Source organism: Sceloporus occidentalis, unplaced genomic scaffold, assembly GCF_023333645.1.
Source record: "Sceloporus occidentalis isolate IW3139 unplaced genomic scaffold, rSceOcc1.0.p SCAF_21, whole genome shotgun sequence".
NCBI lineage: Eukaryota > Metazoa > Chordata > Lepidosauria > Squamata > Phrynosomatidae > Sceloporus > Sceloporus occidentalis.
Window position 1 is genome coordinate 6,449,220 of NW_028317001.1, and position 14,157 is coordinate 6,463,376.

Genomic DNA, 14,157 nt, shown 5'->3' on the forward strand with positions numbered 1-14,157 from the left:
GCCCATTGTGTCTCAGACTCAAGCTCCTTGCCTTAAAGATTTAGATAGGACTATTATGAGTTGAGGCTGGTGCTCTTTACCTGAAGGATTGAGACTGGCCCATTGTGACTTCAGCCTGAAGCACCTTCTCTGAAGGATTGAGACTGGCCCATTGTGACTTCAGCCTGAAGCACCTTCTCTGAAGGATTGAGAATGGCCCATTGTGACCTAAGGCTGATGCTCCTACCCTCATGCATGGAGTCTGCCCATTTTGATTTCAGGCTGATGCACCTAGCCTGAAGTATTCAGATGGCGCTATTGTGACTTCAGGTTGCTGCTCCTTACCTTAAGCATTGAGACTGTCCCATTGTAATCTCAGAATCAGAGGATTAGAGAGTCCTTTAAATCCAGGGAGGAATTAAAAACTGATGGGTTTAATTTAAGTTGGTTTAACTACTATCAGGTTCAAAATAAATTTAAAGAGGACATGAAAAGGGGAGGAATTGAAGATAAAATGAATGAATTAGATATATTATTTTGGCAACCTGATAAAAAGAAGGTCTCAAAGTTTTAGAAACTGTTACGCAGCCGTATTTTAGAGCAGGAAACGGTTAAAGTATATATGACGAAATGGGCACAAGACTTGGGGAAAATAATCAATTTAAATGAGTGGCAAAATGCCTGGAAAAAAACCTATGACTTTACTATAGCACAGGAACCCAAAGAGAATTTATTAAAAATTATGAACAGGTGGTATTATACACCGTGGAGGATTAAAAGAATGTATAAGTTGAAACACGGGAAATGCTGGAGGTGTAACAGTGATAAGGGTAACCTGATTCATATTTGGTGGAATTGCAAAATTATTCAAGGCTTTTGGAAAGAAATTCATAAATTGATTCAAAAAATATTGGAAATAAAATTTCCGCTAGACCCAAAAATTTACTTTCTGAACATGACAACAGTGTTAAAACCAGAGGATGAAAAAATTCATTGGAGGACAATACTTTATATGATTACAGCGGCAAGAGTTGAGATTGCTAAACTGTGGAAATCAAACAAAACCCCTACAAGAGATACTTGGGTGATGAAAGTTAATGATTACAGAATATTAGACATGCTTTCCTGTAGTGTAAAAAATTTTAGCAGGAAAAGATCGAAGGAAGATTGGAGAAAGATAACCGATTTTTTGAAAAAAGAATGGAGCTTGGAGATAGAACTTAATGAAGTTTAAATGGGAGGAATTAAGAACATTAAATTTTGTATAGTTTGTGGAATTAATAGAGTGGATTTGTCTTTAACGATCTTCTCCCTTTCTCTCTCCTTCTTTTATATAATTTTTCGACCTTGGTAGCCATAATTTAAAGAAGAAATAGGCTACGAAACAAAGTGGTGCTGAAGAGCGTGTCCAAAAGAAAAGGGAAATTGAAAAGGCTAAAAGTTGTAACCAGAGAGTTTACCTTTAACTGTAATGAGTTGTATACAATTTTAAGTTTGTATGATCCCAAACTTGGATGTTATATGTAAGTTACCTTAGACTTGTCCCAGGCGTTTTCCCAATATTCCAAATGTATTTCATGTCCTATTTCTGTTGCCCATTTTATCATATATGTGGATACTATTTCCTGTTCCATTTCTCTCTGAAGAAACAGGTTATACAGCTTGGAAATTTTATCATCACAAGACTTGAAAGAGAACTGTATAAAGACCACAAACAGATGATATTATACACCAGTAACAATTGCGAAGCTATATAAACTGAAAAATGATAAGTGTTGGAGGTGCCAAAAGGAAAAAGGATCTTATTTCCACATGTGGTGGTCCTGCCCAGTAATAAAGAACTACTGGTTAAAAATTCATAGGAATATCAGACAGAGTTTGAAGATTGACTATCCTTTTGTACCTGAATTGTATTTACTAAATATGACCTCTGTGGTGGGAACGAAAACGGAAAAACAATACTGGAGGATTATACTGAATTTAGTAACCGGCGCGAGAATCGTGATAGCTAGAAATTGGAAATCAGTATATGTACCCTCTACAGATGAATGGTGGTTAAAGGTTGTGGAAATCAAGACTATGGAATGCTCTACAGCACTGTGTGATGATAGTTTAACTGAGTGTACTAAGGAAATAATAAAGAAAGAAAGAGAATGGGAACCTATTACAGAATATCTTACTATAAGATGGGAAATGGATCAGTAGGGAAATGTTACACGATGGGTAGGATAGGTTCAGAGGGGAAGATATGTATAAAAAGATAGAAAGTAAGGTTAAAATAAAAATAAAATATAGATACTTCAAGATAATTAAAGTAAAGAGGCTTTGAAGATACAGTGTCTATAACACTTATAGGGAAGCGTCTCAAATGGTGAAGATGATATCGGAAGATTGTTGAAGATAACATATTGTGATGACTGGTCCTTCAGTCATCTGGGAACTTCTTCTGAACCATAAGGGGTTAATCGGGGAGGAGGAACATGCTAATGAGAGATGACATCACATGCTAATGAGCTGTAGCATCATAGCTGATGTAAGGTCTAACTGACCAATCAGAGAGTAGGACCGCGAGATTCAAGAACTTTCTATGGGAAATCTTTAAAAGGCCCTTTGAGGCCATGCGCTCCTTTGTCTCTCCCTTGATCCTCCCCTGAGGGGGAACCAGATGATGTCTCTTGGAGTCTGGGGGACACAGACTCAGGAATGCAGGTAGAGTTGGCAAGGAGCCAGCTCCCTGATTCCAAGAACTCAAAAGGACTACAAATCCCATCTTCCGTGAGTAGTTAGGAACGTGTTAGCTAGTGCGTTTAGGCCTTTTGTTATTTTCAACAATGGCTTGTCTGGAATGAACTCTGTAACTATGTTCTTTGACCTGCAAGGCAAGGAGGCTTTGCAAGAGCGATATAAATTCTTTCTATCCTATTCTATCCCTTTTTAAAATAAACTTCTTTCTTAAAAAGCATCTGCTGTCTCTCTGCTCCTGTACACGCGCCTTAACTCGGCTACTGATTGCTCTGGGTTAGCAAGAAAGGAAACTAGATCTCTCTCTCTCTATCCCTCACAAGTCCCAGTGTGTGTGAGGAAGGGGTATAATTCATTCACTGGGTGGTGGCAGCGAAAAGTTCTTTTGTAAAGGGATCCCCTGAGAGGAATAGTCACGCACAGGGTTTTGCCCTCAGGGATCATCACAGGGAGTCGGTTGTAAAAGGATAGAAGCAGCCCATTCTTGTTTTTACTCTGCTAATAATGGTTTTCCTTTCAAAAAAGATGAGCAGTTTGCCTTTCAGTCTGATCTTTATTCTTATTCTTCTTGTTTGTTTGTATGTTTGTTTGTTTCATTCTTGGTAATGAGTTATTCTGATCTGTCTCCTTCCTTCTTGTCTGAAAATCTATTAATAAGGAAACTGGGGAGACTTTTTAAACCTCCCAAAGGAGCTCCTTTTCACTTTTTGGGGGGACTAGCCTCCTCTTAGAAGCCAAAGCCCAGTGTTTGTGAAGAATAATAATAAGGCTTATATTAAAACTATCCTCCCATTTCTGATCCCTTTTAAAACCCATGTTCCCCAGAAGGAGCAGAGCTGTGTAATAAAAAAAACCCTCTCAGAAAAGAGACACAAAAGACACACAAAGAGACACACTTCCTTCCTTTTGGCCCCAGGAGCCTGGCTTCCTTCTCTCTCTGGAGCCTCAGGAGAGAAAGAGAAGCCTCTGTTCAACTGAGGCTCAGAGAAGGTTCCAGAACATTGTTCCCCACAATCACAAGCAGCACAAAATGGCCGCTGGAAAGACAAAATGGCTGCCAGAACACAAAATGGCCTCCTGAGTCTCAGCGCTTGGCAGTTGTCAGTTTGAGGCCTTCAGGGGAGAGAGAGAGACTGAGGGGAAGAGAGGAAGGAGGTCCTGGAGGGAGGGGGCCTTGGGAGATATAGGGCCTTCCTGAGATATTCGGGGTTTGCTTCCTAACAAAGGGGTTTCTGTCCTCATAAAGGATTTGGGGCAAACTGGATCTGAAAGGCAGTAGTAGCCTTTTCTCTTGCCAATGGGACTTAAAGTGTATTTCCTGGACTGAATCTCCCAGCATCCACATGGCCAGAAAGAGGAGAGGTCCTGCCCTGCAGTAAGGCCCCTCCAGTCCCTCTGAACTAGGACTGCAACTCCCATGTCTTCTTGACCAGACACACTGGCAATAGCTCGCTTTCTTTCTCTTGTTGTGGTTGTGTGCTTTCAAGTTGTTTTGAGTTATGGAGACCCTGTGGGGTCTTCTCAGGCTTTTCTTGGCAAGATTTGTCCAGAAGTGGTTTTGCAAATGCCTACCTCTGAGGCTGAGAGAGTGTGACTTGCCTAAGGTCACTCAGTGGGTTTCCGTGGCCAAGAGTGCATTCGAACCCTGGTCTCCAGGGTCATAGTCCATTCATCCAGCCACTGAACCACGCTGGCTCTTTCTTGAGGCTTTGTAGTTTTTTGTGGTGTCATTGCCGACTTCTGGGGAGCCTCTCCTGGGGTTTTCTTGGCAAGAGTTGTTCAGAGGAGGTTTGCCATTGCCTTCCCTGAGGCTGATAGAGTGTGACTTCTTGCCCAAGGGACCCAACTGGTTTCATGGTGGAGTGGGGCACTAGACCCTGACCTCCAACCCAAAACTCAAACCACTGCACCACACTGCCTCCCATTCCCATGTACAACTTGAGAAATAAGTGCAGACTTTTTTCTGTTCTTCATCTGTGTCTTCAAGTCTTTTCCGACTTATGGCAACCCTAAGGCAAATTTATCATGGGGTTTCCTTGGCAGGTTTCTTCAGAGAGGGGTTGCCATTGCCATCCTCTGAGGTTGAGAGAGTGTGACTTGCCAAGGGTCACCTAAGTCCAAAACACACTGCAGCAATAATCCAGTCTGAGACGGATTTAACTGCCCTGACTCAGTCCTAGGATATTGTGGAAGATGTAGTTTTGTGAGACATTGAGCCTTCTCTGTCAGGGAGCTCTGGTGCCACAATAAACTCCATTTCCCAGGATTCCCTAGCACTGGGCCAGGGCAGTTAAAGCGCTCTCAAACTGGACTATTGCTGCCGTGTGTTTTGGACCTTTCTTGGCCGGAAACTGTCCATAGCCTGCAATGCATCTCCTAATTCTGTTGGCAGTCCCTCCCTCCCAAGACTTTCTCATTTCCCCCAAAACCAGAGCAAAGCTGGCAGATGGAAAGAGGTTTCAAAGCAGCATTTAAATCTGCCATATTTGTTTTTAAAAGACTAAATGTCCCAAATGCTATTATCAGTTTTGTAGCTATTATTACAGAAAGACGTAGAGTGCAAACTCCTCAAGTATCTCTATTTTCTGGAGTGAGATGGGCTTTTCCAACTGACTCACTGTGATGATCTCCGGTGGTCCAAGCAGCAAAACTGCGGCCCTGTAATAATAATAATAATAATAATAATAATAATAATAATAATATAGCCCTCTCTTCAGCCAAAAGGCAATCAGAGTGGATTACAAATTGTTAATTAGACATTTAGACATCATCGCTTTTAGTCCAGCAGACCCTTAAATTCCTTGAATCACGCTGCCATCATCCAGTGAATTATAAAGGACTTCCCTTAACCTACACTGGGACCAGTTAAGGAACCTTATTTCTACTTCTTTACTGATTTTCCCAAGCATCAACCGATCCAAGACATGTGTAAAAGGAGCGCTGAGTAGTAGATACTCTAAGGAGATATTTACTATAAATAACAAAATATAACTGAAATATAAGTCATGCAAGATATTAAGAGTCTTGCAGGTACAATATTTGTAAGTATATAATATTCAGTTCATACAAGCTATTAAAATAATAAATAAACCTAAGCATCCAATTCTGAGACTAACTTCCAAGATCCGCTCTTTAAATCTCTCTCTCGATCTCCAACCGACACAATTCCCCCAACTGTCTCTTGGTCTCTCAGGCCTTATATCTCCTTCTCACGGAAGCTTCCAGAAGAACCTTCATCTTGCTCTCTGATTGGTCAAGAGAGCCTTCCGTAGCAGTGATGTCATTCTCTGTGGGATGTGGGAGGGACTGGGATTCCAGCCAATGGCAGCCCTCAGAGTGTCCTCAGGAGGACTTCTTCTGTTCCTAAAAGACCATTGAACGCATGCCTTTGAGACAGGGCTTGATTCAGTGAGGCTCATGGTGAAGGCAGCTGGTTTGGAGCCACCATGAAAGGAAGCCATTCCTAATGACTGAATAGTGGTCTTCCTATTTCTATTCCCAGGGAAGGGAAGAGGGCCCCGGAGTGTTCTCTGCCTCCAAAAAGAACTTGACCTCCAGGAATACTAGAAATCAAATAAATAAATAAATAAATAAATCTGCTGATTGGGTGACGCTGCCCTAGATTTCTGTCAGTTTAGTAAAGCAGATTGGGAAGGCCTCCAGGGAAGAGCTTTCATTGCTAAACTAATTATTCCATCCCAAGATAAATCTAGATGACCATGAACAAAGATTGCAGCCTTGTCTTTCCCCTCTCACCCCTTTCTTGAAGATCCAGGGAGCTAAGGAAAAGAGAAGGGAGGATATTCCAATATGTCCCACTCTATTGATATCCTGAAGGGATCCAATCATATTTGGGATTCACCCTGTGCTTCCCTCCTGAATCGCTCTCTGGATGAGGGCTATTTTCTGTTGCAGATCACCTTTTCAGATGTCGCAGTCTTCTTCACAGAAGAGGAGGAAAGGCCATACTTGAGTCTGAAGCAGAAATTTCTATACAGGATTTGGAAACCATGAAGCCCTATGAGGAAGGACTTAGGGAACTAGGGATGTTCAGCGTGGAGAAGAGAAGGTTAAGAGGTGGTATGATAGCCCTGTTTAAATATTAGAAGGAATGTCATATTGAGAAGGGAGCAAGCTTATTTTCTGCTGCTCCAGAGACTAGGATGCAGAACAATGGATGCAAAGTGCAGGAAAGGAGAGTCCACCTCAACATTAGGCGGGACTTCCTGACAGAAAGGGCTGTTTGACAGTAGAACAAACTCCCTCAGAGATTTTGGTGGAGTCTCCTTCCATGGAGGTCTTTAAGCAGAGGTTGGATAGCCATCTGTCAGGGATGCCTTGATTGAGAGTTCCTGCATGGCAGAATGGGGTTGGACTGGATGGCCCTTGTGGTCTCTCCCAACTCTATGAGTTGTAATTCATTTTGGTTGCATCTACACTGCAGAAATAGTCCACCTTTAACTGCCATGGCTCTGAGTGATATGGGATTCTGGGAATTGTAGTTGTGTGCCTGTACAAAGGCATTCCAGGGGGAAGAATCACCGTGTGCTTAATAGACTATAGCAGTGTTTCCTAAACTTGTTCCCAGGATTACAGCTTTCCTGTTTACTGACCAGTAAAGTCCAAACCACTTGGAGGACCAGAGTTTGTGAAACACTGGTCACTATAGCAAAGCTTTTGATTGCATAGATCATGAAAGGCTATGGAAAGCCCTTAAAGCCATGGGAGTGCCAAGACCTCTGATAGTCCTGATGGGGAGTCTGTACTCAGGACAAGAGGCTACTGTCAGAACAGAACATGGAGAAACAGAATAGTTCTCAATTGGCAAAAGGCTGCATCTTATCACCCCAACTGTTCAATTTACATGCAGAAAATAAATGAAGAGCTGGTTTGCAAAGGAGGAGGGAAGATAAGAGGAAGGAACATCAGTAGTCTTAAGATACATGGACCATACAATACTACTATCGGAAAACACCACGGACTTGGAACAATTACTAAGGAAGGTCAAGAAAGAAATGGCAAAGGCAGGCTTGTTACTGAACATAAAGAAAACAAAAAAAATGACTAAGGAAGATCTACATAAATCCAACCTAGATAATGAGGAAGTTAAAAGGTTTCTTGTATCTTGGAGCAAACATTGATCAGAATGGGAAACTGCAGTCAAGAAATCGAAACAAGACTATGAATGGGAAGGGTAGCCATGAAGGGACTCTAAAGATATACAACTGAGCACTAATGTCCAGTCCATTGTGTCCCCTGTTACCATGTTCGGCTGTGAGAGCTGGGCAGTAATGGAAGTGGATGAGAAGACCATAAATTCATTTGAGATGTGGTGCTGGAGAAGAGGGCTGAGGATACCGCAGACAGTCAAAAAGACAAACAAATGGGTCTCAGAACAGACCAAGCCTGAAATCTCCCCGGAACCCAAAACAACTAAGCTGTTGTATTTTGGCCACATCATGAGGAGGCATGAATAATTAAGAAGGAGAGTAATGCTAGGAAAGGTAGAAGGGAGAAGAAAGAGAGGAAGGCTGCATGCCAAATGGCTAGATGTAAATCGGGAGGTTACGGGGCTGAATCAAGAGAACCTGAGCAGAGCAATGGAGGATAGAGGGGTTTGGAGGTGGTTCATCCACAGCGTTGCTGTGAGTTGAAGGCAGCTAATAACAACCAAACAAGTAAAGACTTAAGGGTTTTATTTCAGCATCAGCTTCTGTGGGTTGTGATTCATTTCGGCTGCATCTGCACTGCAGAAATCATCTCATCTGACACCTCTTTAACTGCCCTGGCTCAATGCTATGGGATTCTGGGAATTATAGTTTGGTGAGTTTTGTGTTAGCCTTCTCTGTCAGAGAGCTCTGGTGCCACAACAAACTATAGTTCCCAGGATTCCATAGCATTGAGCCATGGTAGTCGAAGTGGTGCCAAACTGGATTATTTCTGCAGTGCAGATACAGCCTTTCTCAGATGCTTGGAGTACAGTATTCTAAGATCATATGCACATACACACACATGCATATAGACAAATTATTACACATAGAATTATAGGCCCCAAATGCATCATTAATGATTCCTTTTGAAGTGAATGAAATAGAAACATGCTGAACTATGGCTATATTATGGCCATTTTCTATTCTATTTTGTCTATCTTCAGTACATGAGGAAGAGGCTTAGGGGTCCATGTTGGGAGTGATGAAAGTGATGCTCTCCTTAATGCCATCCATTTCCCTTTCACTCAAGGATTTCCAAGATGTGTCTGTATCTGGGAAGACCCAGCAGCTGCACAAGAGTTGTAGGAATTCGCTTGTAGTGTAGGTGTATTTGGCCTAAAAACTCTGAAGGCACCAATGCCCATTTGATCTTAGAAGCTAAGCAGAGTCAGCCCAGGGTAGTAATGGATGGGAAACTGCCAACCAAGGTCAGATGCTGAAGGCTATATTTCAGAGGAAGGGATTAGCAAAACCATTGCAGAGTCTTTCCTTGCCTATGAAGACGCATGACATTCATGGGGTCACCATAAGTTGACAGGTGACTTGAAGATGGCGCACACACACGCTCACAGACACACCTATTTGGATGTAATTCAGTGACATTCACCTTCTCCCCCAAATTCTATGCCAATATAATACCTGCAAGATACATAACCTCTGTGTTTAAGCATTTTCTTACTGTCCATGTGGGCTAATCTCATGCTGAAAAAGGGGTGTCCCTTCTTCACCTCCAAATCATGTCTCTCCTGTTCTACAGGTTATAGGTCCTGGTATGTGTTTTTACCATATTGCAAGAAAGGTGCTATAATGCACTGACAGAGTTCATGCTTTGCATGTAGGAGGTTCTGTGTTCAGTTTTTGTGTAGGATCTTATGTAGTAAGGAAGCTAAGAAAGATCTATCCCTGTCCCTGAAAAGTCAGCCAGAGCTTTCCCCAATCTTCTAGATAGTTTGAACAGTAACTTGTGTCTATCGTTCCACTTTAGGAACTGATAGGGATTTGTAGTCCAAAAATGCCAGGAGACTATCACCCGAGGGAAGTCTGTTACTGTTATAGCTGACCAGAGATCTCCATAGGAGGCAGTATATAAAACATTTCTTCTTCTTCTTCCACACTTGGTGACACTGACCTGCTCCATGTGACAGTTTTCCTTATATCTTCTATGTGCTACTGAGTGTGTTTTTCAGCATCTGGTGCTTAAAGCCCTATCTAATGTACATGCTGCCCTGGTATTATTGTAATGGGAAACCATGGTTTCTTGTGACATGAATTGTATATGAGCCTGGAGCTCTCTTACTCTGCCCTCCTTTTTTTGCTCGCTGGAGAAGTGGTTTGAAAGCATTTGCTTCCAATTCTTCTTTTTAATTGAATAAACAAAATAACTTTACTGAAGACCTTTAGGATAGAAGTGATCAGCAATGCATTTAGGTCAGATCTGAGACTTCCCTCCTCCCCACGAAAGTTTTAAGACTCAAACTAATTAGCTCCATCTACTCAGTTTTAAAGAATCCTTTGGAGAAGCCACAGCGTTGCTTTTTATGGGTAAACTCTGGTTAAAACAAACCAAGATCTGATACCTTAGTTCATATTTGGTTGGTTTTTGTCAAGTTGCGTTTAGGGAAATCACATTGTTCATGTTTGGATGTCACAGAGATCTGTTTAAGTCCATAGAAGGAATGACCCATCTCTTCTTCGAAGGTATGAAAAAGCAGGAGTGGAGATGGGAAACTGCCTGTGTGAGCATAAAGCTTTTGTTTTTCATATTGGAAAGGTTGTATCTCTTGATATAAACCAAGGTGTGCATTGACATCTAAAGGGAGGGCTTCCTCACAGTCCCACCATCCTCACAGACATGGTTAGTAAGGATTCGGGAGAGAGCCTTATCCGTGGCTGATCCCAATAGATAGGACTTGGCTCCACAGAAAGTCCGGTTGGCTCCTTCCCTCCTGTCTTTCTTCTGGCAGATGGAGGCATTTCTATTTGGGCAGGCTTTGGGATTTTAATTATGGAGATGCAATGTGTGACATGGTATGCTCTCCCTCTGTAGACATATACTGTATATATATATATATATAAACTGTTTTAAATACATTTTTGTTTTCAGTGTTTTAGTCATGTTTTCAATGCTGCCACTTAATTTCTTTATAGCTTTTGTAAATTAATGTTTTAGTTGAATATTTTAAAAATGCTTGTAAGCCACCTTGTATCCAATTTTGGGAGAAAAGCAGGAATGTAAGTGCAGCAAACATATTAAAGAAAGAAAATGTGGCTCATTCATGTACTGGGTTGAATTCTGTGTAAACCAGCCCACTCTCTGATCTACAAAAGTCATAATGTGTGATGTTGTTGTCAAGGATGTTACTTCTCATTACATACGCCTGAAATCTCCCACGTTTGGGGGGAGTCAGTGGGCATATTGGCCATTTTTCCAATGGATGCAGACATGCACTTAATGACTTGTGTGTCTGTGAGGGAGGGATAAGTCTTAGAGTGTCAGGAACGTAGTTTCTTTTTTCTCATACAAAAGGAAAATATGGAGGGAGAGGAGAGAGAGAAAGAGAGAAAGTGAAGTGGGAGATTAATAAAGAGAAAAGCCGTGGGATAGAAAGAGAAAAATCAGTGAGGAAGAAAAATTGTGATAGAAATAGATCCTCACACACAAAGAAGCAAAACAGCAAAGGGATGAGGTGTGTGATGACATGTATGTGCCCATGAAACCACTGTGTGTGTTGTGATCAGTGGTGTGACACTGAAAGTCAGGCCTTTGCTTAGATGTTTGAGTTACTGTTTGTATATGATGTGAAAAGGGCTGATGTGAAAGTGTAAAGGCAGGATTACTGCTGAACATAAAGAAAACAAAAATAGTGACCATGGAGAAGCTGCATAAATTCAACTTAGACTGTGAGGAAATCAAAATAGTTAAAGAGTTCCTGTACCTTGGATCAAGCATTGATCAGAATGGAGACTGCAGTCAAGAAATCAGAGGAAGACTAGGAATGGGGAGGGCAGCGATGAAAGAACTAGACGAGATCCTAAAGATAAACAACTGAGCACTAAAACTAGAACTGTCCAAGTCATGGGATTCCTCATCACTTTATACACATGTGAGAACTGGACAGTTAAGAAAGCCAACAGGAAGAAAATCAACTCAATCGAGATGCGATGGTGGGGAAAAGTGCTAAGGATCCCATGGACAGCCCAAAAGCCAAACAAAGGGGTTCTAAAGCAGATCAAGACTGAACTCTCTCTGGAAGCCAAGATGACTAAATTGAGCCTGTCGTATTTGGACACATCTCAAGAAGGCATGACTCATTAGGAAGGACAACGATGCTAGGAAAAATAGAAGGTAGAGGAAACCGCATGCCCAATGGGTAGAGTCAATAATCGGACCTCAATCTGCAGGACCTAAGCAGAGCAAGAGAGGACAGGGGTCTTGGAGATGTCTCATCCACAGGGTCAGCATGAGTTGGGGACCTTGGGACCAGTTCAAGGGCAGTTAATAACATGTATAGTATGTGAAAATGACAGACTAGTCTGTAAACAGTACTTTGTAATTTGATTTCCTTATTCAGCTTCTTAAGAATATTCCAACTGTGTTATATTTTGGAATTAAATGAAGTTTGCAGCAATATTGTACTCTGGTTATTTGGCTTAAAGGTCATACAACAATGAAATACTACATTAGCCACGCAGAGAAGAAAGTAAGGGGGATGTTGAATTGTCTAGACTAGAAGATGGTGGAGAACCTGAGGCACTGGTGGCACAGTGGTTAAATGTCAGTGTTGCAGCCAGGGTTGTGAGTTCAATCCCAGGCAAGGCTCCAAGGTCCACTCAGCCTTCCATCCTTTCGTAGGTCGGTCAAAGGAGTAGCCAGCTTGTTGGGGGCAATTGGCTTACAGGTTGTAAGCCATTTAGGGAGTGCTGAGTGCACTGATAAGCAGTACAGAAATGTACATGCTGTATTGCTAATGCTATAACACAATAATTTGGGAATTGTTGCTTCTAAACTTAGAGTATTTATTCTTTTCTCTTCAGCCACAAAGGATCCCAGGGCAGCTTACAGATGGTTAATTACTCAATTCCCTGCCCCTCAGGCTTACAATCTAAAAAGACACGACACAAAAGAGAAGGGAATGGCAGTGGGGAAGGGGATCAAGTCAAGCAGGTACTGCTGGTTTTTCTCTCCCTTCAAGACCAGGGCAGTGGCATTTGGAATGAAGGGAGCACCTCTAAACCTAGTTCCCAGGTTACCAGGGGATTGCCAGAGTTTTGAGGTCCCCCTGTTTCCTCTTGGCTTTGGCCTAGATTTTGGCTTTTCTCTCTCTCCCCCCCCCCCCCCCCCCGCCGAGCCCTCTCCCCTCAGGACTCCAGAGAAAACTTCTCCCACAAAAAATGTTGCTTCCAATGCTATTGAACTCTGTCCTGTGTGATTCTCTCTATTTGGCACAAAACAATTCCCCAAATGACACATCAGAAGGGAGAGTCTCTCCTCTGCCCCACTTTCCAGGAGGGAGGGGGCTGCTCAATACCCTTTTAATTTTTGGATCCTGATTCCCTCCGTGGCCATGCCTCTCTCCAAGGGTCTTCCCTGCCCTCTTTTCTCATAATAATCCCCCAAGTACCTGGGCCCTAAGCAATCCCCCAAGGAGGGAGCAGGAAAGGAAAGAGGGAGAGGAGGCCTGGCAGGACCCCTGACTTTCTTTGGGGTGAGAAGAGGGGCTTCCTTCCTTCTTATAACCCCCACAAGTGCCCCCAAGAAGACCCTCCAGCCATTCCTCTGAATGAACGAAGGCTCTCCCCCTTCCCTCCCTCCTCAGAACAGACTGTGAGGGCATCAATGGCTTCAGGGGCTGTTAATGCACAGATGCCTCCTAAAGCCCCTCATCAGAAAGCACAGGGATTGCCAAGGCCTAGATGCTGCTTCTTATTCCGCTGGCAGCTTTTGCGAGAAAAAAAGGTATGCGCCATGGGTTCAGCGGCCTCCCCTTCCTTCCCCCCTTTCTTCCTTTGAGGAAACAGCAATGGAGCCCAAAGTAGAGAGCTGGACACAGGAGGGAAAGTCAAGAAAGGAAGGCTCTGATTTGGAAATAAAGCTCTGTGTATCCTGTATATGTGTGCGTGTGCGTGTATGTTTGCTTCTGCTGTTCTTATGGCTGGGAATGGAGCTGAGGACTGAAGAGAGAAGAAAGGTTCAGTTTGGGCAAATTCAGAACTTCTGTGCATCAAAGAGTCCAGTGTGTTGAAACAGCAAAGAACTTTATTGAGAACACATAGAAATTCAGTGTTTAAGCCAGAAGTGCACACTCCAATACAAATAATACATTAAAACCCCAAAACGTAAAATATCACCCCCTTCCAAATATAGCCCCCAATTCCCATTCCTACAGTCTATGCCCCACAGGTAACAAGTCCCCTTTGCAATCCCACAAACTAGCCCTTTCTGTTA

At 42.6% G+C, this 14,157-nt stretch overlaps 1 protein-coding gene across 1 annotated transcript in view; it reads left to right on the forward strand.

Annotated features, from left to right (window-relative positions):
• The window catches only part of LOC149301496 (uncharacterized), a 303,670-nt gene that overhangs the window by 98,307 nt on the left and 191,206 nt on the right, over positions 1-14,157 (forward strand). The window lies entirely within an intron of this gene.